The sequence below is a fragment of the Somniosus microcephalus genome, chromosome 2, assembly GCF_052327205.1.
Source record: "Somniosus microcephalus isolate GS21.2 chromosome 2, FLI_Smic_1.0, whole genome shotgun sequence".
In the NCBI taxonomy this organism is placed as follows: domain Eukaryota; kingdom Metazoa; phylum Chordata; class Chondrichthyes; order Squaliformes; family Somniosidae; genus Somniosus; species Somniosus microcephalus.
This window is the reverse complement of record NC_140988.1, coordinates 182,958,225-182,983,165: the sequence shown is the minus strand read 5'-3', so window position 1 is coordinate 182,983,165 and position 24,941 is coordinate 182,958,225. Positions and strand designations below refer to the sequence as shown.

The window sequence follows — 24,941 nt, the reverse complement described above, 5'->3', positions numbered from 1 at the left end:
TTAAATACATAAACTTTAATTAATTAAATAAAACGAGGTTATAAAGGGATGGCACTGCAGGTGGTGTGCCGTAACTGCAGCATGTGAGAGTTTGTGGAGAGCATTGTGATCCCGGACAACCATGTTTGCAGTAAGTGCCTGCATCTTGAGGAAATTCAGCTCAGAGTTTTTGAGCTGGAGTCTGAGGTGCAGACATTGCGGGGCATCAGGGGTGGGGAGAGTTACCTGGACACTTTGATCCAGGAGACAGTCACACCCTTTAGGTTAAGTAGTGGTACAGGTCTGGTTAATGGTCAGGGACAGGAGGATGTGACTGCAATTCAGGCAGGTAAGGGGTCACCAGGTACAGTGCTGGAGGAGCATAGGCCTTTGTCCTTATCTAACAGGTATGAGGTTCTTGTTGGCTGTGTGGATAAGGGCAATGTCTGCAAGGTGGATGAGGAAACTGACCATGGCACCGTGGAACAGAAGACCATTCAGATGGGGGGAGTGAAAAGGAATGTTGTAATGGTAGGGGACAGTATAGTCAGGGGGATAGATACTGTTTTCTGACTGGAAATTCTGAAGGATATCATCTCATGGCTGGAGAAGTATTTGGAGTGGGAGGGAGAGATTCCAGTTGTTGTGGTCCATGTTGGAAACAATGACATGGGTAGAACTAGGAATGAGGTTCTGCTGAGAGACTGAGGAGCTAGGGTCCAAATTAAAATGCAGAACCTCAAAGGTAATAATCTCTGGATTGTTACTTGAGCCACGTGCAAATTGGCATAGGGACAAACAGATCAGAGAATTGTTGAAACGTTGACTCTATTTTCTCTCCACGGATGTTGCCTGGCCTGTTGAGTTTTTCCAGCATTTTCTGTTGTTATTTCAGAGAATTTAATACCTGTCTCAGAGTGGCATGGGAGAAAGGGGTTTCAATTCATGGGGCACTGGTACCAGTACTGGGAAAAGAGGGAGCTGTTCCTTTGGGATGGTCTACACTTAAACTGGGCTGGGACCAGTGTCCTGGTGAATTGAATAACTAGGGTTGTAGTTAGGGTTTTAAACTATAAAGGGGGGCAGTGGGTGGGTCAGGTGAGGGGAAATTTAGAAATCTAAAGAGAAAATTCAAGGCATTGGAGCAATATAGCAATTTGGGTAAAGATAAGCAGTGTGACAGGAAGGGGCAGAGGTTAATGGTAACAGTGCATCAGCGAATAAGGTGAAAGCAGGTAATAATGGTAAAAAGTTTATATTAAAGGTTCTTTATCTGAATGCACAAAGCTTTCGTAACAAGATAGATGAATTAGTGGTACAAAGAGATAAATGAGTTTGATCTAATAGCCATTATAGTGCTGTGGTTACAAGGTAACCAAGGTTGGGAACTAAATATTCCAGGGTGCTTGACCTTTCGAAAAGACAGGCAGAATAGAAAAGGAGGTGGGGCAGCACTGATAATAAAGGATGACATACGGACAGCAGTGAGAAAGGATCTTGGCTCGGAAGATCAGCAAGTAGAACCAGTATGGGTGGAGATAACAAATAACATGGGGCAGAAAACACTGGTGGGAGTAGTTTGTAGGCCTCCTGACTGTAGCTATACCATTGGACATAGTATTAATCAGGAAATAATAGGAGCTTGTAACTAAGGTAATGCAATAATCATGGGGGACTTTAATCTTCATAGACTGGGCAAAACAAATTGGCAAAGATAGTCTGGAGGACGAGTTCATGGAATGCATTTGAGACCGTTTCCTAGAACAATACATCGTGGAACCAACCAGGGAACAGGCTATTTTAGATCTTATATTGTGCAATGAGACAGGATTAATTAGTAATTTCATAGTAAAGGTTCCTGTAGGGAAGAGTGATCATAATATGGTAAGTATTTCACTCAAACTCAATGTGAAATTCTAAGTCCTAAACTAGAGTCTTAGGCCTAGAAATTCAGTATAGCCACGTTTGGGGCGCTACAGCCAGGCGGCCGCTAAAGTTTGCGCCCGGCGCAACTTCGCGCCACCTTCGCCGATATTCAGTGGCATCGCCCCAAGAGGTTGCTGCTGCGCTAAAGCAGGCGATGCACGACTATCATTAGGCGCTAAGCCGGCGATCCGGAGCGCTAACACCGAGGACGGGCGCAGCGCAGGTGCGGCGAGTTGCTCAATGAAGGCAGACACGCTGGCGCCGGTCAGCTCTTAAAGGGGAAGGGTCGACTTGTTTGGCTGCCATGCCCTGCACACTGCAGCCCTGAAGCAAGGCCTGACCATTGCTGGTTCATCAGTTCAACGCCCTCAACCATGGGGAAGCCCGCTATTCTTCCAAAGCTGATTGCACGCTCTTGCTGCTTGTCCAGGGTCATGGGGAAGGAGATGTACTGACGTCTCTTTCTGAAAAGGGCATTGTTCACCTGGCGGATGCAGCAATGTACCGCGAACTGGGAGATGTTGGCAATGTCCCCAGTAGCGGATTGGAAGGAGCCAGTGGCATCGAAGTTGAGAGCCACCGTCACCTTCACTGCCACTGACAGAGATGTCCTGCTCCTCAGCTGTGGCTGCAGATCTCTGTGAAGCAGGTGGCAGATCTCAGTGACCACCTCCCTTCTGAATCGCATCCTCCGAACACACTGCTCCTCAGACATGTTCAGATATGAGAACTGCTGGCGGTATACCCTGGGTGGGTAAGGCCTCCTGTGCCGACGCCTGTTGGCCAATCTCTGTCTGGCCATGACTGGCACTCTCTCACGGCGTCTCTGATCCCTTTGAATGCAATGCAGAAAGCCAACGTTTCCACCCATTGCAGCCCCCATTATATGTGGCGACTCAAGGCTATGGCACTGAAAGTGAAATCCAAGTGCAAAGCTCTGGCCTGAAGCCACAAGTACCTGTGCAAGCGCTGAGTCAAAGCAGAAAGCTCTCTGCCTTTGTCTCTCTCCAAATATCCGTCTCTCACACAGAGGGATTAGCACAAAATGGCTGCCACTTATACTGCAGGAGGAGTCCCCTTTAAATACCGCGCCCCGCAGCGACTGGGAACTGTTCCCCTCTACCAGTCGCTGGGGGCGCCAGGCGCAAAGAAGGGCGGCGCCACTGAATTTCCGGTTCGGGGCGCACAAAGGGCGTTGCACATTGAAATGACGTCAGGATCTGCGCGCGCAGCTGAGTGCGCGCAAAGGCTTTGCGCCGCCGCTAAATCTTTACTGAAGTTGGGGAGAGGCGCAGATCGCGCTACGCCCGGCCGCTAGCCGCCTAGCGCCCCACATCTCCTCCTCCTAAGGCGCTAGCGGCTGGCGCAAACAACTGAATTTCTAGGCCTTAAACTTAAAGAAAGCCAATTACATAGGTATGAAGGGTGAGTTGGCTAAGGTAGATTGGGAAATTAGATTTAAAGGTATGATGGTAGTTAGGCAGTGGCAAACATTTAAAGAAATATTCCAAAATTCTAAGCGAATATACATTCCATTGAGAAATAAATAAAAACTCCACGGGAAGTGATCCATCTGTGGCTGACTAAAGAAGTTAAGGATAGTATTAGATTAAAAGAAGAGGCTTATAATGTTGCAAAGAAAAGTAGTAAGCCTGAGGATTGGGAGAGCTTTAGAAACCAGCAAAGATTGACCCAAAAATTGATAAAGAGAGAAAATAGAATGAGAGTAAACTAGCAAGAAATATAAAAACAGATTGTACAAGCCTCTACAAGTATGTAAAAAGGAAGAGAGTAGCAAAAGTAAGCATTGGTCCCTTAGAGGCTGAGACAGGAGAAATTATAATGGGGAATAAGGAAATGGCAAAAACTTTAAACAAATATTTTGTATCTGTCTTTAGAGTAGAAGACACAAAGCATACCAAAAATAGTGGGGAAACCAAGGAGATAATGAGAGTGAGGAACTTAAAAGTAATTAAGATCAGTAGAGAAAAAGTGCTTGAGAAACTAATGGAACTAACAGCTGACAAATTCCCCTGGACCTGATGGCCTACATCATAATGGTTCTAAAAGAGGTGGCTGCAGAGATAGTGGATGCATTGGTTGTGATCTTCCAAAATTCCTTAGATTCTAGAATGGTCCCAGTGGATTGGAAGGTAGCAAATATAACCCTGCTATTCAAGAAAGGAGAGAGAGAGTGAAAACCAGGAACTTCAGGTCAGTTAGCCTGATATCAGTCATCAGGGAAATGCTGGAATCCATTATTAAGGAAGTGGTAACAGGGCACTTAGAAAATCAATATAATTAGGCAGAGTCAACATGGTTTTATGAAAGGGAATAGTGTTTGACAAATTTTAGTTTTTTGAGGATGTAACTAGCAGAGTAGATAAAGGGGAATCAGTGGATGTAGTATATTTGGATTTCCAAAAGGCATTTGATAAACTGCCACATAAAAGGTTGCTACGCAAAATAAGGGCTCATGGGGTTGGGGGTAATATATTAGCATGGATAGAGGATTGGTTAACAGAAAGAAAACAGAGAGTAGGGATCAGGGGTGCTGCAAGGATCAATGCTTGGGCCTCAGCTATTTACAATCTATATTAATGACTTGGATGAAGGGACCTAGTGCAATGTATCCAAGTTTGCTTATGATCCAAAGCTAGGTGAGAAAGTAAGCAGTGAGGAGGATACAAAGGGATAGCGACAGGTTAAGTGAGTGGGCAATTGGTGGCAGATGGACTATAATGTGGGGAAATGTGAGATTATTCACTTTGGTAGGAAGAATAGAAAAACAGAATATTTTTTAAATGGTGAGAACCTATTAAATGTTAGTGTTCAGAGAGATATAGGTGTCCTCGTACAGGGAACACAGTTAACATGCAGGTACAACAAGCAATTAGGAAGGCAAATTGTATGTTGGCCTTTATTGCAAGGGGATGGAGTACCAAGAGTAAGGAAGTCTTGCTACAATTGTACAGGGCCTTGGTGAGACCACACCTGGAGAACTGTGCACAGCTTTGGTCTCCTTATCTGAGGAAGGAAATACTTGCCTTGGAGGCGGTGCAACGAAGGTTCACTGGATTGATCCCTGGGATGAGAGGGCTGTCTTATGAGAAGAGATTGAGTTGTTGGGCCTATACTCTCGAGTTTAGAAGAATGAGAGGCGATCTCATTGAAACATATAAGATTCTGAGGGGGCTTGACAGGGTAGATACTGAGTTGTTTTCCCTGACTGGAGAGTCTAGAACTAAGGGGCATAGTCTCAGGATAAGGGTTCGGCGGGTTCGGCCATTTAAGACTGAGATGAGGAGGAATTTCTTCACTCAGAGGGTTGTGAATATTTGGAATTTTCTGCCCCAGAGGGCTGTGGATGCTGAATCGTTGAATATATTCAAGGCTGAGATAGATATATTTTTGGACTCCAGGGTAATCATGGGATCTGGAGATCGGGCGGGAAAGTGGAATCGAGGTCAAAGATCAGCCAGGATGTTCTTGAATGCCGGAGGAGCAGGATCGAGGGGCTGTATGGCCTATCCTGCTCCTAATTGTTATGTTCTTACGTTCTTATGATCAGCAAATTGCAAATCCTGAATGCCTTCCATCTGTTCTCCCACCCCTGAAAATGGTTCCCAATTTCCTACTTCACCCTCATGACTGAGCTTGTTTCCTACCTTCATTTATTCCCTCCCTTTCCCCCTCCTCTCCCTCTCCTTTCTGCTGTACTCCTTTGCCCTGCCTCCTCCCTTCTGTACCTACAATTAATCCTTTTTGTCTTTCTTTCCCCATCCTCCCCTTCTTTACCGCTCCTTCCCTCTCCACCCTTCTCTCTCCCTTCCCTCAGTCCAGTAATTCTTCCCCCTTTAACCTGACGACTGCACTTGATTTTGACTCCCTGCATGCAATGCCATGGGTGATTGACTAGTATTTTAAAAGAACATGTCTGCATACACTTCCTGTCCAAAAAACATTTCCTTCATGTTGTCACTCTTTTTGTTACTGTTTGTCTACTTTTACCATTTATAATGGAAACTGCCTATGTAAACTCTTCATGTTGCTATTGCACTGTCAAGCCACCAGGTGGTGCTGTATTATTTTAGCCCCAGAAATCATTCTGTAACTGTTTCCTCAGAAAAATTTTGATGCACCATATTTTCTCTAACATAAATTTCGATGTACAATAAGAGTTTAAACACATTAAAAGAATTCAAAAAATACAAGTATCACAATAACTTGATTAAATGTATCCATTGAATTGTCTTTTGTGTCTTTTAATGCTTTCATTAAAGTTTTAACCTAAAGTCCTGAGTTTCCCAAAAGCCTGGACTCTATATATTTGCCCGAAGCTGTAACTCTAAGGTGAATGCGAATGGCTCAGTGCAGTGTACCTCATTTCCCAGAATATCTCTAACATTCAGTTACATGTACAGATGGAATTCTTTTTTAGCTTCTTGCAGTTTCTGCTCTGGTTTTTCAAAACTATTTGAAGAAAACTAAAGACAAATTTCAAAATTTTGTTCAGTTACTGTTAAAGAGAGCTATATGTTTGTTAAACAGAAAGCATGAGTGTGTGTTTGAAAAAGCAGACTCTTGATTGCACACCTGTTGTAGCTTTTGTTTTGTGTTTTATAAACTGAGGGATAAGAGAGAGCGAGCCAAAATGGCCGAGAAATTGGTTTAGTGCCGAATATTGGCACAAAGTGGAACGCATACCCGTCGGCCCGAGGCTCACTCCAAATTGGTCTCGTTCCTTATTTCCACAAAACCACTAAGATGTAGATGCCAATCAGGCAACCCGATCCAGGTCGCCAATTGGCTACACGCAATTTCCCCAAATCAACTGGTTGAGACACCGAGTTGGTCCGCAGGTAAGTCCTGAGGGAGAGGAAGGCAAATGGGTGGGAGATGAGCCCGGGCCAGCAGCATCCTGCAGTACTGTTGTGGAGCCAATTTGGCAACTGGCACACTTCTGTTGTAGGGTAGTTTGGGCATGGGATACCACCAGCCGAGATTTATCCCTGAGCACTTTTTTTTAGCGCCCAGAATTTGGGCATGACGCGAGGCAATTTCTCCCTGGGTTTCGTATCTTTTCTCATCCTAATTGCAGTTCATTTGTCAAATTAAAAACCATAAATTAGTTGAATTTTGAAGCCAGCAGCCTCTAATTATCCTTGATTATCACCTGTTATATTGATAGTTAAAAATGTAAACATTCAAATGACTAATAACCTTTAGGCACAATGAAATACAGTGTGAGAGAGGGACATACAAAGGGGTTAATTCTGATGTGTCTGCTTCCATCGGCGAGGTGTGTAGAGCGAGCCCACTCAATGAAAGCAGTTTAGGTAGGTAGGCGGGGTGGAGATGATCCTGGGCAGGGTGATCCCAGGGGAAGACCATGGGTGGTTGGGTGTTGGGGCAGTCAATTTTTGTGAGGCTAAGTGGTGCAAAAATTGTTTTAAATTTTTTTTTTTTAAGTTTCTTGGACTTGCCTGCAGTGGTCCTGTTAAGGACCCCTGGTTAGACTTCTCTACATCAAGTACTAATGGTATTTCAAATTGCAAGTTGCTAACTCTGGTTGGATCTATTCCTGGAGGATTCATCACATGACTTCCCTCCGACAACTGCCCTGCTCAGTCAAACAGCCTTTCTCCCCCCCACCATCTCCAATATTTTTAAAACTAATAAAGAAAAATGTTCAAAAGAAAATTTAAAAAACACTTTTTTTAATGCCCCTATGATTTTTATCCTGGGTTGCTCACAGCAGGTTAATCTTCAATTCTGAAGAGTCCAGGACAATCCTGGAGGGTTGGCAGCACTATTGGTGTTCTATTAACATCATAGAATCTTGATTTGCATGAACTGATGAGGCTGTTTCTGCATTGTGGGTGTACCTACACCATATGGACTGCAGCGGTTCAAGAAGGCGGCTCACCACCATCTTCTCAAGGGCAATTAGGGATGGGCACTAAATGCAGGCCTAGCCAGCGACGCCCACATCCCATCAATGAATACATTTTTTTTTTTTAAAGATGCCTATGCCACCTTTTTCAAGGTCCCACCAAAATGGCGGTGGTTGGGCATCAGTGGGAATGGGGCAGTAAGTTGTGCACCCCCATTTAGAGTGTTACTGTCTGGCTCTCACCCCAAAATGGGAATGAAAATTACCTTGCGATTTTTCTACTTTTTTTTAAACTAAGAAATGAGTTAAATTTTTAAAGCTCTAATTGCCACCTGTATTTTATTGATAGTTAATAATTAGAATGCTTACATTTTCTTACATCAGTGTAAGAGAGAGACAGTGGCAGACAAAGACACAGTGATATAGGTCCAAGAACCAATCACAAAACGCCAAATTCAGTGTTTACAGGAATCCCTTAGAAAGTCACAAACGGGTCCTGCCAGATATACAACCCTCTCCATCTAGTACTAGGAGACTCATGTCCTGACCCCTTTACTGCTGACAGACATCAGGCAATCTGATCCAAACTTCAAATTCAACCTGCAGTTGTGGCAAACTTCAGGTTCACCTTCCACATTTCTGCCAGATCAAAGGAGCCCTTGCTGACAAACTTCAGCAGCCCCACAGCAGTAATGTCAAACAGTACTGTCTAGGATCCCCACCCCAGTTCTGTCAAAGCCCATGAGCATCTTCCAGGTGCAGCTAAACAACATTCCCTCACCCAAGTGTACTAACTACCAGTACATTTTGAAAATTATCTTGCTATCTCAGCTGTAAAAATATTATGGGATAAAATTAAAAGCATAGGTAAAGAAATGTATATAAATACTGCTAAAAATCCCAAGCTGTCATTTAAAAAAAATGGAATTTAATGTAACTGTCACTGTAATTCAAGGCCCTACTGCTATCCTCTACTTGGCATAAATACCTCTATCACCCTGGGCAACACTCTGGGAAATTTACTGATGTGTGTTACAAAGCATAAGTGCAACTTCTGAAAAGTAATAAATGTTTATTTCTCTGTGTTTTTAGTAGAACAACATGTTCTTAGGCAGTCCCTCGGAGCCGAGGATGACTTGCTTCCATGGTAAAAATGAGCTCGCAGGTGACTGATGAGTCCAATGCGGGACCTACAGTCTCTGTCACAGGTGGGGCAGACGGTGGTTGAAGGGGCGGGTGGGTGGGGTGCTTGGGTTGACGTGCACTCCTTCTGCTGCCTGCACTTGGCTTCCGCTTACTCCCGGCGAAGAGACTCGAGGTGTTCGGCGCCTTCCCGGACGCTTCTCCACTTTGTGCAGTCTTGGGCCAGGGATTCCCAGGTGTCGATGGGGATGTTACACTTTTTCAAGGAGGCTTTGAGGGTGTCCTTGAAGCGCTTCCTCTGCCCACCTGGGGCTCTCTTGCCATGCCGGAGCTCCGAGTAGAGCGCTTGTTTTGGGAGTCTCGTATCGGGAATGCAGACAATGTGCCCTGTCCATCAGAGCTGATTGAGCATGGTCAAAGCTTCGATGCTGGGGATGTTGGCCTGAGCAAGAACACTGACGTTGGTGCGCCTATCCTGTCAATGGATTTGCAGGATCTTGCGGAGGCAGCGTTGGTGGTACCTCTCCAGTGATTTGAGGTGCCTGCTGTACATGGTCCATGTCTCTGAGGCATACAGCAGGGTGGGTATCACTGCTGCTCTGTAGACCATGAGCTTAGTGTCAGGTTTGAGGTCCTGGTCTTCAAACACTCTCTTCCTCGGGCGACCGAAGGCTGCACTGGCACACTGAAGGCGGTGTTAGACTTCGTCATCGACGTCTGCCCTTGTTGACAGTAGGCTGACAAGTCCGATTGCGGTAATTACAGAGGAGTTTCCCTGCTGTCTGCCACAGGGAAAGTAATCGCAAGAATCCTCCTCAATCGCCTTCTCCCAGTGGCCGAAGAGCTCCTCCCAGAGTTGCAATGCGGATTCCGCCCACTAAGGGGCACAATGGACATGATCTTCACCGCACGTCAATTACAAGAGAAATGCAGGGAACAGCACCAACCGCTCTACATGGCCTTCTTTGATCTCACAAAGGCCTTCGACAATGTCAACCGTGAGGGATTATGGAGTGTCCTCCTCAAATTCGGCTGCCCTCAAAAGTTTGTCACCATCCTCCGCCTGCTTCACGATGACATGCAAGCCGTGATCCTGACCAAAGGTTCCACCACAGACCCAATTCACGTACGAACCGGGTTCAAACAAGGCTATATCATCGCACCAACGCTCTTCTCGATCTTCCTTGCTGCAATGCTCCATCTCACCCTCAGTAAGCTCCCCTCCGGAGTGGAGCTAATTTACAGAACAAACGGGAAACTGTTCAACCTCTGTCGCCTCCAGTCGAGATCCAAAGTCGTCCCATCCTCTGTCGTTGAATTACAGTATGCAGACGACGCTTGCGTCTGCACTCACTCGGAGGTCGAACTCTAAACCATCGTCAACACCATCACTGAAGCGTACGAGAGCATAGGCCTTACACTAAACATCTGTAAGACAAAAGTCCTCTACCAACCTGCCCCTGCCACACAGTACTGCCCCCTGATTATCAAAATCCATGACAAGGCCTTGGACAACGTGGACCACTTTCCATACCTCGGGAGCCTACTGTCAACGAACAACATACTTAAGCATTAAGGGGCCAGAAATGTGTGGCCCTTGTGGTGCACTCCTGCATAACACCAGCTGGACTTTGGGAAAAAGGATCATTAATTAGGCCTGGCAATTTGTGTTTTTTTTTAGTAAGGTGGATGCCCAAGATGCACACCGAGTAGTTTGTGTGCCCTCCTGGAATATTTAAATTAGGTGACCACCCTTGACCGGGTCACTGCTGAGGTCACAGGTGGATGGATCCTGGCATTTACACCAAAGGTCTGTAGATTTTTGAGGCATATTCTGAAAGTCCTGCTCCCTTCTGCAATTATAACTGGCTGTGATCAAGTCCAATTTCACCTCTTTCCCTTAGTATAATCACAGCTACCATATTCAATAAGCAACTATACAGTCCAATTTCTTGTCATTTAGTTGCAATGTCTCACTATACAGAAATGGGATACTGCATTATCCACTGGCACATTCAGGAGCTGAAAGCAGCTGCTTCTCTTTTCTACATTAAATTTTCTCTTTTCAGAGCCCGGTTGCAGGAATTTCTTGTTACCACATTTACTCTGGAGTATGTTAAGAGAGGTTATGTGCAGTAGAAGGAACCACATCTGCTCTTGACTCATTTGGATTGAAGTAACCAATAACTATCAGAAAATAAACACAAACATTGTTGCTACAATGCCCTCTCTCTCCATTGAGGTGCTCAGAGCCATTACCACTTCTTCCTGTTAGGCTATCCTGGGAAGTGACAGTGTCACAGGTGAACACCAGGAAAATTGGTGGGGATCCTGACCTTGCCACCTCGCTGGTATTTTCATTGGCAAACATGGAAGGGGTGCCCAGTGGTGGTCCTGGTGAGGTCAGGGGGAAGGAAATCCAGGTTAGGGCACTGAGGTGATGATAGGCCTCGTCAGATTTTGCCTCATTCTCTGCCACCGAATAGTAAGAAGTGGGATCACAAAGGAGAATCCAGTTCAATATTAACCTCACAACAGCTGGAAAGAGCTTCCAACCACATCAGTGCAATCTGAGCATGGGCAGTTTGCAGAATTTCCTAGCATGCAATCTGCAGGTTAGCATGACAGAAGGGGTGGAAGGGTATGGAAGGGTGGAAGGGAATGGTTCCAAAAGTGTTTGGGAAAAAACTGAAGATTGGATTCTCAAAGCTTTACTTCAGGCATGTCAGACATTTATTTAAATTAATTAATAACTGCTGATTTCCTATTATGAACTTATCACAGGCAGACAATACCTGTGATTAGAGTAACTGTAGGTTCTTTGGTGAGAGTTAGTAAAGAAGTAAAATAGAAAAATTTGGAAACTACATAAATGGTGAACTTTGAGCATTTTAGGAGGTAAATTGTGTTTGTTTATGGAAATTTACCTTGTGATACCCCTTCACAATCTTGAATAGCTCTATCCAGTTACCACTTAACCATCACTTAGCCTAACTGTTTGGTTACAGTCGGGTATTTGAGCATGTCAACATGTTTAACCTGTAACAGTAGAGGTTACGTAAGACAATCAAAATGATGCTACATATGCAATTAAAGTGTGATGAATGGTCTGGTTGTGATATATATATTTAACTTGTGATGCATAAGAATTTTAATTATGTGGATGGTTATGGCTGGACAAAAAGCAATATTAGGAATACACTTTTTAATTTAGAAAGCTAAAAATATGCTGTAAGCACTTTTGCAAAAACAATATTTTGGTTACTGAAACTGAGCAGGAAATTTTTTCTTGAGTCTTTTAAAATCAACACACCATTTTCTTTTAATTTCCTGCATCTTTTTGATTTATGTGAAATGTATTTTTAGCATCAGTTGAGGTGCTTTTGTTTTAAAGTCCTCTGGAATAATAAATTGTGAATGGTCAATCTTGGGATTTAAAAATAAAAAATTCCTTTCTGATTTGTGTCGAAAAATGAGTTGTAGCATAACCATTGGCTCACAAAAAAGCTGACTCAGTTCCACAGAGGTTTGCTTGTACAGGTAGACTATCCTTTACCCTACCTTCTGAAAACCGAAAACCTCTGAAAACCGAAAGTTTTTTTGTGGAGCGTAAGTCGTGCGCACGACATAACCCGAGTGGCGCCAAACATGACCCGACGCGGCTGATGCTTTTCTGACCTGATTTGCGGGCCAGCTTAGCGTAGGAGTCAGCCGATATCCGGCTTTCCCACAACTAGCGGTGGCAGTCGAGCCCCAGGCCCCCGCTAAGTCAAGGAATTCAGATACGGAGCAGGGGGAGCTGTAAACAGACTGGGAGCGGCAGCACAGAGAAGCAGGAAGGGGAATGAGACACGGAACAGTCGCAAGAGGTAGCCTGAACTTTTAAAATTTATATTAAATACAAATACTAATTACCAAATTAATTTAATGTTCAGAGTTTCCCAGTCTGAAATAATACCTTCTGAAATCCGAACATTTCCGAAAACCGAAACACAGCTGGTCCCAAGGTTTTCGGATAAGGGATAGTCAACCTGTAGTATGTATAACAGATTATTTATTTTAACATGAAAGATGCAGTAGTGAGGTGGTCTGTCATTGCCTCTTTATTCGGAAGTGCTGGTAGGATGCACTATTGCTTCATGCAGTATTTTTCAGTTGGATGATACTATAGCAGAAATAAACAGCATGCAATTATTTTTTTTATTTTTTAATTCCTGCAGTTTTTGTGATACCACCTATTCACTTCAACAGCAGCATAATTTCCTCACCTTCCAGAAAGAACTCTATTAACTCCATTTCTTGAAATGTATCTTTGGAATTCTCTGCCCCAGAGGGCTGTGAATGCTGAGTCTTTGATTATATTCAAAGCTGAGATAGATAGATTTTTGGACTCTAGGAGAATCAAGGGATATGGAGATCGAGCGGGAAAGTGGAGTTGAGGTCGATGATCAGCCATGATCTTCTCGAATGGCGGAGCAGGCTCGAGGGGCCGTATGGCCTACTCCTCTTATTTCTTATGTTCTAATGTGTTTTGGAAAAAGCAGAAGTAAAGAATAACCGGGATTGCATTTCTGCTATGACTATATGAAGATGGCATTCCATTTCTTTGATGCAGCTTAATGGGTGGTTAGGGGTTTGTTACAAAGATGCATGTAGTCTGGATCTGGTTGTGCTAAATTATACACGAGATTGCTACAGCAACTCCTTTCCCCACCACAATCACTCCTCGCAACCAGCCTTAAACCTATAACATCAGTAAAATAAAACTTGGTGATCTAGACACTTTGGTTAAGCAGCAAGGACTTACTGCCAATAGTAAACAATTACATTTTCCACTGCTGATGGCAAGGCTCTGCTTTACATACCTGAATATTCTGCTGGCATCTGGATGCCTGAAAAGAAAGTGAGGGTGCCAGCAGGAAGGCAATGATAACTTGAGGGTGGAAGGGAAAGCTAAATATTTCGGACTTTCCTTTCAATTCCGCCCCCCCCCCCACCAAATCACCACCCATAGTGCCATGTAATCCATGCTTGGAGCCTGTCCTACTGAATTCCTGCCAGCTGACAGAGGAGAGGGATTTTATAAGAATATATTTGGTGGTCTGATGACAAAAGCAACTTAGTCTTTATTTTCACTTTTGTGGGTATGTGAAGTGATTATCTCCATACTTATCCCCAATTACCCTGTTCTAGACAAATTGACAGTGAACTACAACCACCAATATAGGTTGCATTGAGGAAAGGCTTTTATCTGACAGACTCTATTACAGACAAGTAAAACAACTGTAAAATTAGAAGTGAATGTAGTCCCCAGCAGAATATCCAGACCTAGATCACTGCAATATAAGTCACGTGGTGTAATATTTGGAAGAGTGACAATGGACAGACAGCTGCGGGAACTGGCAAAGGGGAGAGTGCAATGATGAGGTCTTGTGGCGTCTGTAGTCAACCTTGTTATGACGACTGACTGACTGATATAATATTACTGCTGTCATGTCATACAGTCATGGGAACCTGCCATGCTTTGAATTACCACTTCTGATTACCCTAGAATAGTACGAAGTTAAATAGGACCTGTGTTCATTTATAGCATGTATATGACAAAACCTTGTATCAGTTTAAACACAATGACAATGCGCAATTTATGCAATAATGCATTTCAACACGTTTTTTTTTTAAGGAAATAAACAATGCAAGGTTTGCCAAAGTCTTTTTATTGAAAATTGCACCCCTTTAAATATTCTAACTACTGAAGAAACCGATATGTACACCAGAGTTTGTGGCATGTTATATAGATCAGTGATGGTCAAGACATGGCCCACCTACCAGATGCTTCTTTAATAGGTCAGAAAGCTCCTGCCAGTTCTGTTCATCCTTGCACTTGTGTACAAAAACCACTTCAATGCCTTCAAGCTGTTTAAAGTTCCCAGATCTGGAGGACTGTAAAAGACTGCTCCTTAATTGGTCCAAAAGTACCAATCAAGGAGCAAAGTTCACCAGTCCTCCAAGACTGGGGATTTTAAACAGCTGGAGCATTCTCCACCACTCTTGGGTTGCTTTAGTAGCCCCAGCCAGATCACTCTCACTGTTGTGGTGACAATGGAAACCTATTTTGAAGAAGAAGGGGATTATATTCTTGAATATTTCTGAGAAGAGGGGGCAAAAAGCAATAGAGGTGAGGAAAAGAGAGCTAACACCAGAAAGAAGAGAGAGGGGACCAGAAAAAGGAGGACAGAGAGAGACATCCTGAGGGGAGAGAGGATCAGAAAAGCGTAGTATAAAAACATAAAGAATGAGAGGAGGACAGTAGAAGAAGCAGGCTTTGGGTAACAGGGAGGATGAGTGGAGGAAAGAATGGAGAGGATTGGGGGGGGGCAGAATGGGGTGCCTCACTTGGTCTCACCTTTCTGCATATGGGGCGGTTTCACTTTTTTATATGTGTGTCTTACATTTTTGTGTATGGGGCTCACATTATTGCAGCCCATCACTGGATTGGTCATGTTTATCCAGCCTCCAAGTCCAAAACGTTGGAATTCTTTAATATCAACAAAAGTGTGTATTTCAAGGCAGTACTAAATTCTGAGTGCTCCATCTAGTTTCATGTGCTTTATCAGCATTGAAACTGTGATCATGAAAATATTGCATGATGGAATGCTGCAGGCCTGAAACAGTGTATAAAACGCCCCTTTGCTACTTTCTATGCTGATTAGTTCTCACAGGACCAAGTCTATACAAAATGGTCACAGAATCACTGAGTAAATTTGAAACCATCCCAGAGAGCTGTGAATGGTTGAGGAAAAAAGGGAAATGGGGCAAGATGGTGTTGTCAGAGGGGAATCCAATTTGTTTCCAGAAATGGGATAGAGTGGAAATTAGGTACCCTGTATTTATTATAACTTTGAACGCTGAACATTTTGGTAATCTTTAGTAATAATTGACTGAGTTAACAGCTGTTGCCTGACTAGCATTCCTTCAAGGTTCATTATTTTCAGGTCTGTAGATGCTGACCTTTGTCCTGAGTATAAGTTTTAATCAGTTAAACAGCCTTATCATGCAATCTGCAAATTGCCAGAAAGGAAACAATCTCTGGTACTTTTACACATTCGCATTCGGTAGGCTTCTTTATTATTTGAAAGGCATTTGAAAGGAATTTTTACAACAGAACAAGAACAAATGCAATATGACAGCACTAGAATAGTACAGAGAACAGCGCACCACAAAAGGGATATGAAAATAAATCACAGAATGACAATCAATCAAACTTAAAAGGCGGTTGTCCCTCAAACCAGAAAGCAAACCCCAAAATACTAAAAGGTCCAGCAAAAAACAGCCAGCTAACCCCCAGTCAGGCAAAACCAGGGTAAAAGGGCAGATTGCCAACACTCACCCACCATCCCCCCCATATCAAGACCACCATCATCACACCCCTCCCTGAGAAACTCTCCAACTACCACCCTACCTACAGCCTTCTCTTTCTATAGTAATCTGGGATGTTATGATTAAGGTTATCCACCAGGTGGTGCTGTAGCCAATGCTGCGGCTAAGGTCAGGGGTTTGCTTCATGCTAAGGTCAGCAAAGGTGCAATGCCTGGATGCAGGCCTGCCTGGTTGTTTTTCAGTCGTTTAATAAAGTACTCGTATTAATCCTAATACCTCGCCTCTTCGAGTTCCTTGTCTCACTACATGGATTTATCACATTTGGCGACGAGGTAAAACAGGACCCTGAATAAAGAAGAGAAGTCTGCCAGGACGTTTAAACAACAAAATCACAAGCTAAAGTTAGCTACCAGTTGGAAGAGAGCATGGCTGCCACGGTAGGAATGGTCTCCGCTTTTGATATTCAAGCACAAACCTGGGAGGAATACTGTGAGGTGTTGGGTTATTTCTTCAAAGCAAATGAAATAAATGATGCCGGAAAAAGGAAAGCCATTCTGCTTAGTTCAGTGGGAAGCCAAGCCTACAGTTTGATGAGGAATCTGCTCAGTCCTGAAAAGCCTGGAGACAAATCATTTGTTGAATTAGTGGCCCTGCTAAAAGAACATTTCAACCCTAAGCCTAGTGAGATTGTACAGCGGTTCAAGTTTAATTCAAGGAACAGAAAAGAGGAAGAGAGTGTAATGGACTATGTAGCGCTGTTGCGTAAATTAGCACACGATTGCAATTATGGGAACAACCTGAAGGAAATGCTGAGAGATAGGCTAGTTTGCGGAATAATGGACGACCGAATGCAGCGTAGATTATTATCCGAGACTGGGCTTACTTATGAAAAAGCATTGGAACTTGCTCAAGCCATAGAGACAGTGAACCGAGATGTAAAAGAAATACAGGGTTCAGACAGGGCTAATGCTAAGCAAGTTGCAGGTCAGGTTGTTGTGCACAAGTTGAACATGCATCAGAAACCACAACGTGAGCATGTGAAGGCATGTTATAGATGCAAGGGCGATCACCTGGCGAGTGAATGCCGGTTTCTGGAGGAAAAGTGCTACAAGTGTGGGAAACAAGGACACATAAAACAAGCTTGCAGGATGAAATCACCTGTGGAGGAATCCAGACCAAAAGGGAGTGGACAGCAAAACCAAGGGAGAGAAGTGAAAAAACATGGAGCACACCACATCAGCGGGGAAGCTGAGGAAGAAGAGCACATGTTCATAATGTATAGCATGTTAGAGAACATTCCAAAAGTGGCTCCTATCACATTGCAACTGACAGTAAATGACTCTAAGGTGAACTTTGAAGTGGATACATGGTGCGGCGTGACCATAATGAACAAGGCAGAGTACTCAAAATTGTGGAACCATGCAAAAGTTCCAGAGTTAAAGTCTTGCTCCCTGCATCTTAAAACATATACAGGTGAACGAGTAGCAACATTAGGTACAGCTAATGTAACTGTGCAACACAGGGACACAGTGGAACAGCTACCTGTAGTTAAAGTATTGGGTACCGGACCAAACCTGTTAGGTCGGGGCTGGATAAAAGAACTTAAATTAGACTGGGGAGCAGTACATCAAATAGATGCGGGCAAACAGTTGACTTTGCAAGAAGTGTTGAGTGAACATGCGAATGTGTTCAAGGAGGAACTTGGCACATTTAATGGCCCCCCAGCTAAGATTTATGTAGACAAGGAGGCACCACCAAGGTTTTTTAAACAACGACCTGTGCCTTATGCCATGAATCCAAAGGTAGAGGCTGAGCTTGACCGTCTATTGAGAGAGAACATACTGGAGCCAGTGAAATGTTCGGAATGGGCAGCTCCCATAGTACCTGTTTTAAAACCGGACGATTCGGTAAGACTCTGAGGAGACTATAAATTGACAGTCAATCGGGTGTCCAAACTAGAGCAGTATCCTATTCCCAAAACAGAGGATCTCTTTGCAAACCTGGCTGGAGGAAAGAAATTCACAAAGTTGGATATGAGTCATGCCTACTTGCAGATTACACTGGATGACGAATCAAAGAAGTATGTCACCATAAATACACACAAGGGCTTGTTTACATATAACCACTTACCGTTTGGTGTCTCATCTAGTCCAGCTATCTTCCAGAGGACAATTGAAGGTGTACTGCAAGGGATTCCACATGTTTCCATCTATCTGGATAACGTTCTGGTGACGGGAAGAACCGACCAGGAGCATCTGAGCACTCTGAGAGAGGTACTACAGAGATTGGAGATGGCAGGGTTCTGGCTCAAGAGGAGTAAGTGCACTTTCCTGGGGAATGAGGCAGTGTTCCTGGGACACAGAGTGGACGCCACCGGGCTCCATCCACTCAAGGAGAAGGTACAAGCACTGCAGGATGCCCCTACTCCTACAAATGTGGCTGAGTTAAAAGCTTACCTGGGACTGCGGAACTATTATAACAGGTTTTTACCAAACTTGTCAACTGTGTTAGCACCTCTTCACAAACTACTGCGCAAGGAGACACAGTGGCAGTGGAGAGAGGAGCAGGGGGTTTCATTTGAACAGTCCAAGAAACTGATGCTGTCGTCGGATGTGCTGGTTCACTACAAGGCAGAGAAAGACATCATTCTCTCTTGTGATGCTTCAGCTTACGGGGTGGGGGCAGTTCTTTCACACTGCATGGAAGATGGAACTGAAAGAACAATAGGGTTTATGTCCCAAACTCTAACACCAGCGGAATAAACTTTTCCCAGTTAGACAATGAGGGGTTACCAGTAATGTTTGGGTTACAGAGGCTCCACAAGTACATATATGGCAGGAAGTTCACCATATGCACCAATCATAAACCTCTTCTATCTCTTTTCAATGAAATGAAAGCAGTTCCACAGATGGTGTCACCCCGGATCCAGAGGTGGGCCGTGATGTTGAGGGCATATGAGTATGTCATCGTCTACAAGGCGGGCAAGTACCATGGGAATGCAGATGCCTTGAGTCGTCTTCTACTGCCAGGCACACCTATCCATGCAGCTCCAGAGGACAGAGTTTTGATGTTGGAGGACACTGACACGGCACTTGTGACTGCAGAGCAAGTAAGAACATGAACAGGTAAAGATCCAGTACTGTCTAGAGTTCGAGAATATGTGGTGAGGGGATGGCCACAGCATCCGGAAGGGACTGACTTCACACCCTACACTGTCAGGAAAACAGAGCTGAGTGTGCAGGATGGTTGCGTGTTGTGGGGAGCACGAGTGATTATTCCACAGCCAGCACGACAGTCTATCCTAGAGCAACTACATCAGTGTCATCCTGGGGTCTCGCGTATGAAAGCCTTGGCTAGGAGTTATTTGTGGTGGCCAAAGCTAGATGAGGAGATAGAAAATCTAGTCAAGACATGCAGCACTTGTCAGGAACACCGGAAGGCACCAGCAGCGGCTCCTCTCCACCCCTGGGAGTGGCCGGATAAACCATGGAGAAGATTGCACTTAGATTATGCGGGTCCATTCATGGGGAAGATGTTCCTCATAATCATTGATGCACATTCCAAATGGATGGATGTTTATCCTGTAAATTCTACTTCTGCCACTACGACTATAGACTGCCTGCGTCGGAGCTTCTGTAATCAAGGGCTACTGGAGATTGTGGTGAGTGATAATGCCACTTTTTTTGTGAGTACAGAGACAAAAGAGTTCTTGAGAAAAAATGGCATAGTGCAGGTGACCTCAGCTCCGTAACATCCGTCCTCAAATGGACTTGCAGAGAGAGCCGTACAAACATTTAAAGAGATGATGAAAAAAAGTACAGAAGGGAGTTTAGCAGCCAAAGTGTCACGGGTTCTGTTCAGCTACAGAATAACACCTCAATCCACCACAGGACTCTCTCCTGCAGAGATGTTATTAGGTCGTAGACTACGCTCCACTCTTGACCTTGTCCACCCAGACCTAAAAAGGAAAATGGAAAACAGACAAAACAAACAAAAAGAGAACCATGACAAAAGAACAAAGAGCCGACGTTTTGGAGAAGGAGATGCGGTCCTTACCAGGAATTTCAGTTATGGACCAAAGTGGATTCCTGGCTTCATAGACTCAATGACAGGTCCAGTATCATACAAGGTCATGTTGGGAGATGGTAGGGTAGTACGCAGACATGTAGATCAGATACTTACCAGACAAGGGGAAATTGAAATGAAGGTTCCAGGTGCAATGGCTGAGGACAGGTTTGCCCCCAGTTATCCAAGTGCATCTGTGGTGCCACCACCAGGGACAGAGACAATTCCACAGGAACCCATTCATCAAGAGGAAACCATCGTTGCAGAGTCAGATACTCCGAGCACTGCTCGGGAGCAGCTGGTGGCTTCACCACAAACCAGCAGGGACTGTACTGTCAGACGTTCACAAAGGGCTCGCAAGCCACCAGAGAGATTGATACTGACCTGTTAGATTCGTCAAGTATGGAACATGGTGAATGGAGACTTCTTATGTGACCCTTAGGAATGGTTGTTTGTTAAGAAATTCATACTAAAATCTTAAGGGAGGAGGGATATAGTAATCTGGGTTGTTATGATTAAGGTTATCCACCAGGTGGTGTAGTAGCCAATGCTGCTGCTAAGGTCAGGGTTTTGCTTCCTGTTAAGGTCAGGGGTTTGCTTCCTGCTAAGGTCAGCAAAGGTGCAATGCCTGGATGCAGGCCTGCCTGGTTGTTTCGCAGTCGTTTAATAAAGTACTCGTATTAATCCTAATATCTCGCCTCTTCGAGTTCCTTGTCTCACTCCATGGATTTATCACACTTTCATTCCAAATTCTTTGGATGTGCTGTTCCAGCTCTCTCATCACTCCTTATTCAAAACCCTTCTTTATGATATCTGACCTTTTCCCTTAACAGCATTGAGACCACTCTGGTCAAAGTCACAAACAACATCTGTGCAATCATGACTATGGCTCTCTGATTCTCCACATCTTCCTTGCCCTCGCGGCTATTGAAAAAAATAAAGACTTGCATTCATATAGAGCCTTTCATGACCACCAGACGTCTCAAAGCACTTTACAGCCAATGAAGTACTATACCATCCTGCTCCAACAACTCTCCTCTGCCGTCCAGTTCTGTGGCACTGCCCTCCGAGTTCTACTAAGACCTATTACAGTCAGGCTTTACATTGCTTCCAACAGCTTCTCCATCTCTGCCTGCACGGCCACCTCCCTTTGCACCCAAGAGGTCCATGTTCACCATCTATGTGCTCCCCCTTGGAAAACTCATCCAAAAGCATGAGGTTAGTTCTCCTATGTACACTGATGACACCCAAATCTATTCTGTATCCTCTATTGACTCAAAGGCTATTGTTACACACTTCAACTCCTGAACTGTTTGCTCCTGAACTCAACTTTCTCCTCTTCTTCCATACCTGCTTAATTACTAAGTGCTTTCTTCCATCCACCTGTGTTTTTGTATTGGTTGCCAAAATCCCAGTCTATACCATCATCACATGTGACTTGACTTCTCTAATACTGTCCTAGCTGACTTCCCTACCTTGACCTCTTTCTCCCTGCCTCAAAACTCCACAAGCTTTAACTCATTCAAAATGTTGCAGCCTCTATTCTCACCTGCACAAAGTCTCACCCATCTTCAAGCTCCACTGGTTGCTGTGTGGTCATATGGTTGAGTTCAAAATTTTCATCCTCACTTATAAATCCTTCCATTGCCTTGTCACATCCTATCTTAATGATTTGCACCTGCCTTATGTGCCCTCTGCAACTCTAGCTTCTCTTTGTATCTACTCCCTCCAGTTTATCATTGGTGGCCCCTTATTAAGCCACTACAGTCCTGGCTCCTAGGATTTTCTGCACAGTTCCCTCTGCTTTGCCGTCTCCCTTCCACCCACCTCCCTCTCTGGACCGTGCCTTTGGTCCACCACCTTAATCTTCTCCAATTTTTCCTTTTCCCCCTCCAGCTCAGCATCTGCTATTCTGTTCTTAATGTGAACGCTCCCGGTTAAGCAGCGCCTCAATTTCAAAATTCTCATCCTTGTTTTCAAATCCTTCCATGGCCTCGCCCCTCCCTATCTTTGTAATCTCCTTCAGCCCCACAACCCCCAAGATAGCTGCGCTCCTCTAATTCTGCCCTCTTGAGCATCCCTGATTATAATTGCTCAACCTTTGGTGGCCGTGCCTTCTGCTGCCTAGGCCCTAAGCTCTGGAATTCCCTGCCTAAACCTCGCTACCTCTCTTTCCTCCTTTAAAACGCTCCTTAAAACCTACCTCTTTCACCGAGCTTTTGGTCACCTGCCCTAATTTCTCCTTATGTGGCTCGGTGTCAAATTTCTTTTAGTTAATGTTGCGGAAGTTGGTGGTATGTTTAATATTAAATTGGGGATCTCCCACAGGGCGAGGCATGTGAGGGCCTCCCGAAACCAGAGAGTAAAACTTGCAGCCAGTGTAAGTGTGCTGCCAGGCTGGAGGGCAGGACGCTGCCTCCATTTTGACCCACTGCATGTTTTGTTATCAGCAGGCACAGGGGGTTAAAATTGGCCCTGTTTTTTCCCCCAACAATTGATCCATGATGTGATCAAGTTACCATGAAAATCAGCAATGTTAGAAACCCATACAATATTATAGTCATAAAACAAACATAGATATATACGAGGGTAGAACGTGTGATTGGTGAAGCTCATGATGTGCTATTTTTATGCAGGTATTAATCTGTTTATTTTAAATGTAAAAATTGTGCACACAACAATGTAGTACCAGTGGGAAGAGCATACAGTATATATGCAAGTTCTTTTTTGTTCTCCTTTCTGTAAGCAACAGCCAATACTATGCTCCATTTGCATTTGAGAGGATGGTCAGCAACTTGCTCTGAGGCTTTAAATAATGCTACATTAAAACAAACTCTAGAATGTATGCAACTCTACCCCTAGGGGGTGAAATTGGATAGTAGCGGAAGGGGTAGGCCCGAGACAAACTTCATTTTGGATATTGGGCTTCATTTTAATTAGACAAGCTGGGCATCCTCAGGCAGCTCACCGATGAAGTGGACTTCAATATTGGGCCACTGCTTCGCTGGTAATAACTCGCACGTAGGTCCTGGGAGTAGTGGGGCGATCCGGAGGGGGGCAGCTGATCGGAGGGGGAGAGGAGATGATCCTTAAGGGGTGGTGACCAGAGGCCAGGAGGCAATCGGAAGGGATGGGGGAGAAGCTGATCAGGGGAGGGGAGAAGCTGATCAGGGGAGGGGAGAAGCTGATCAGGGGCGGGGGGGAAGGAGGCGGTCCAGGTGGAGAGAGATGATCGGGAGGTGGGGGAGGCGATCTGGAGACGATCATTGGGTTGGGGAGGCGATCATTTGCAGGGGAGGCGGTTGTTCAGGGGGAGGTGATTGGGAAGCGAAGGAGGCGATCACGACAGGAGGAGGTGATTGGGAGTGGGGGCGCGGATTGGGAAAGGGCCAAGTGGGGGCTGGCAACCATCTTCGGGACTGCTGTAGAGCTGGGAGTTTTTTTTAAAGCTTACCTTTTTGATGGAGGCCTCCAGCAGTCCCTTTAAGGACTGCTGGTTTGGCTGGATGTGTAGACTTGGGTCTTGAAACATGCATTAGGCCTCCTATTTACATATACAAAGTGCCAAATGCCTGTGTCAGGGACATGCCCTCATTGCCTGTACTTTACCGTTATGGCAGGGACGCATTTCTGGCTTGCCAAATTGGACACTTAGGCGCCCAGTTTACGCTGATTAAACAGGCACAGCATCAATGAATTTCAAGGCACTAATTTTTTTTTGCTTTGGGAAGCATGTTTTTTTTTGGGAAGCACTTGTGGTTTTTGCCATGATAATTTGGCTGACATCAACAATTCAGTAAGTGTAACACTGCAGAGTAGAATCCATATTCTGTCACCGTGTGATGCAGACACTAACCTCCCCTCCTTACTATATTCCTGTGTTTCAAGTAATATCACTTACATCCTTTTTGTACATTGATTAATATCAGAGATTGTGTATGTTTGAAATCCATTCCAATTTCACAAAATCATAATGTAATACTGCACTTTACTGTTTTGACTATCAACACAGATGAACTGTGAGTTTTTGTTATGCTCTTTCTAGGTGTGTACGTTTTAGTAAAGTACAGGCTTAGCTGATTTTCAATTAATAAAACCTTTCTGAGAATCCATGTTTGTCTCCTCATGCCACAGAGAGGACATTGAAGACAGTTTTTATTTATTCAGTTTGATGAAAGTGTGCACTTGCAGTTTCTGGGAAGTTCAACACGTGTATATGGCTTATAATTCAGAAGATGGAGTGCAAGAAAGCAATTCAGAATTGAAGAGTTGTGCATTGTCTAATCTTTGTAAATGCTATAAAGATGTTTAATTTCTACAGAAACAAGAAAAAAACCAATTTATAGCTGCAGAAACAGTATTTATATCATTTTCTGTAAGATTTCTTTCAAGATAAAAAAGCAAAGATTGCCATTATATGATTTAATTTCTTTAGTTGGCAGAATTCTTATGAAGGTGTGGCTCATAAAGTAGGATTTAATCACAGCATGGGACTGAAGATTCAAAGGTTGAGAAGTTTAAAGATTTACTGTACTTAGCTGTAGCTCCACCCTCT

The 24,941-nt window shown here is 44.2% G+C and overlaps 1 protein-coding gene across 6 annotated transcripts in view; it reads left to right on the top strand.

Moving 5' to 3' along the window:
* The window catches only part of ppargc1a (peroxisome proliferator-activated receptor gamma, coactivator 1 alpha), a 476,227-nt gene that overhangs the window by 274,618 nt on the left and 176,668 nt on the right, over positions 1-24,941 (top strand). The gene's annotated exons all lie outside the window — the stretch shown is intronic.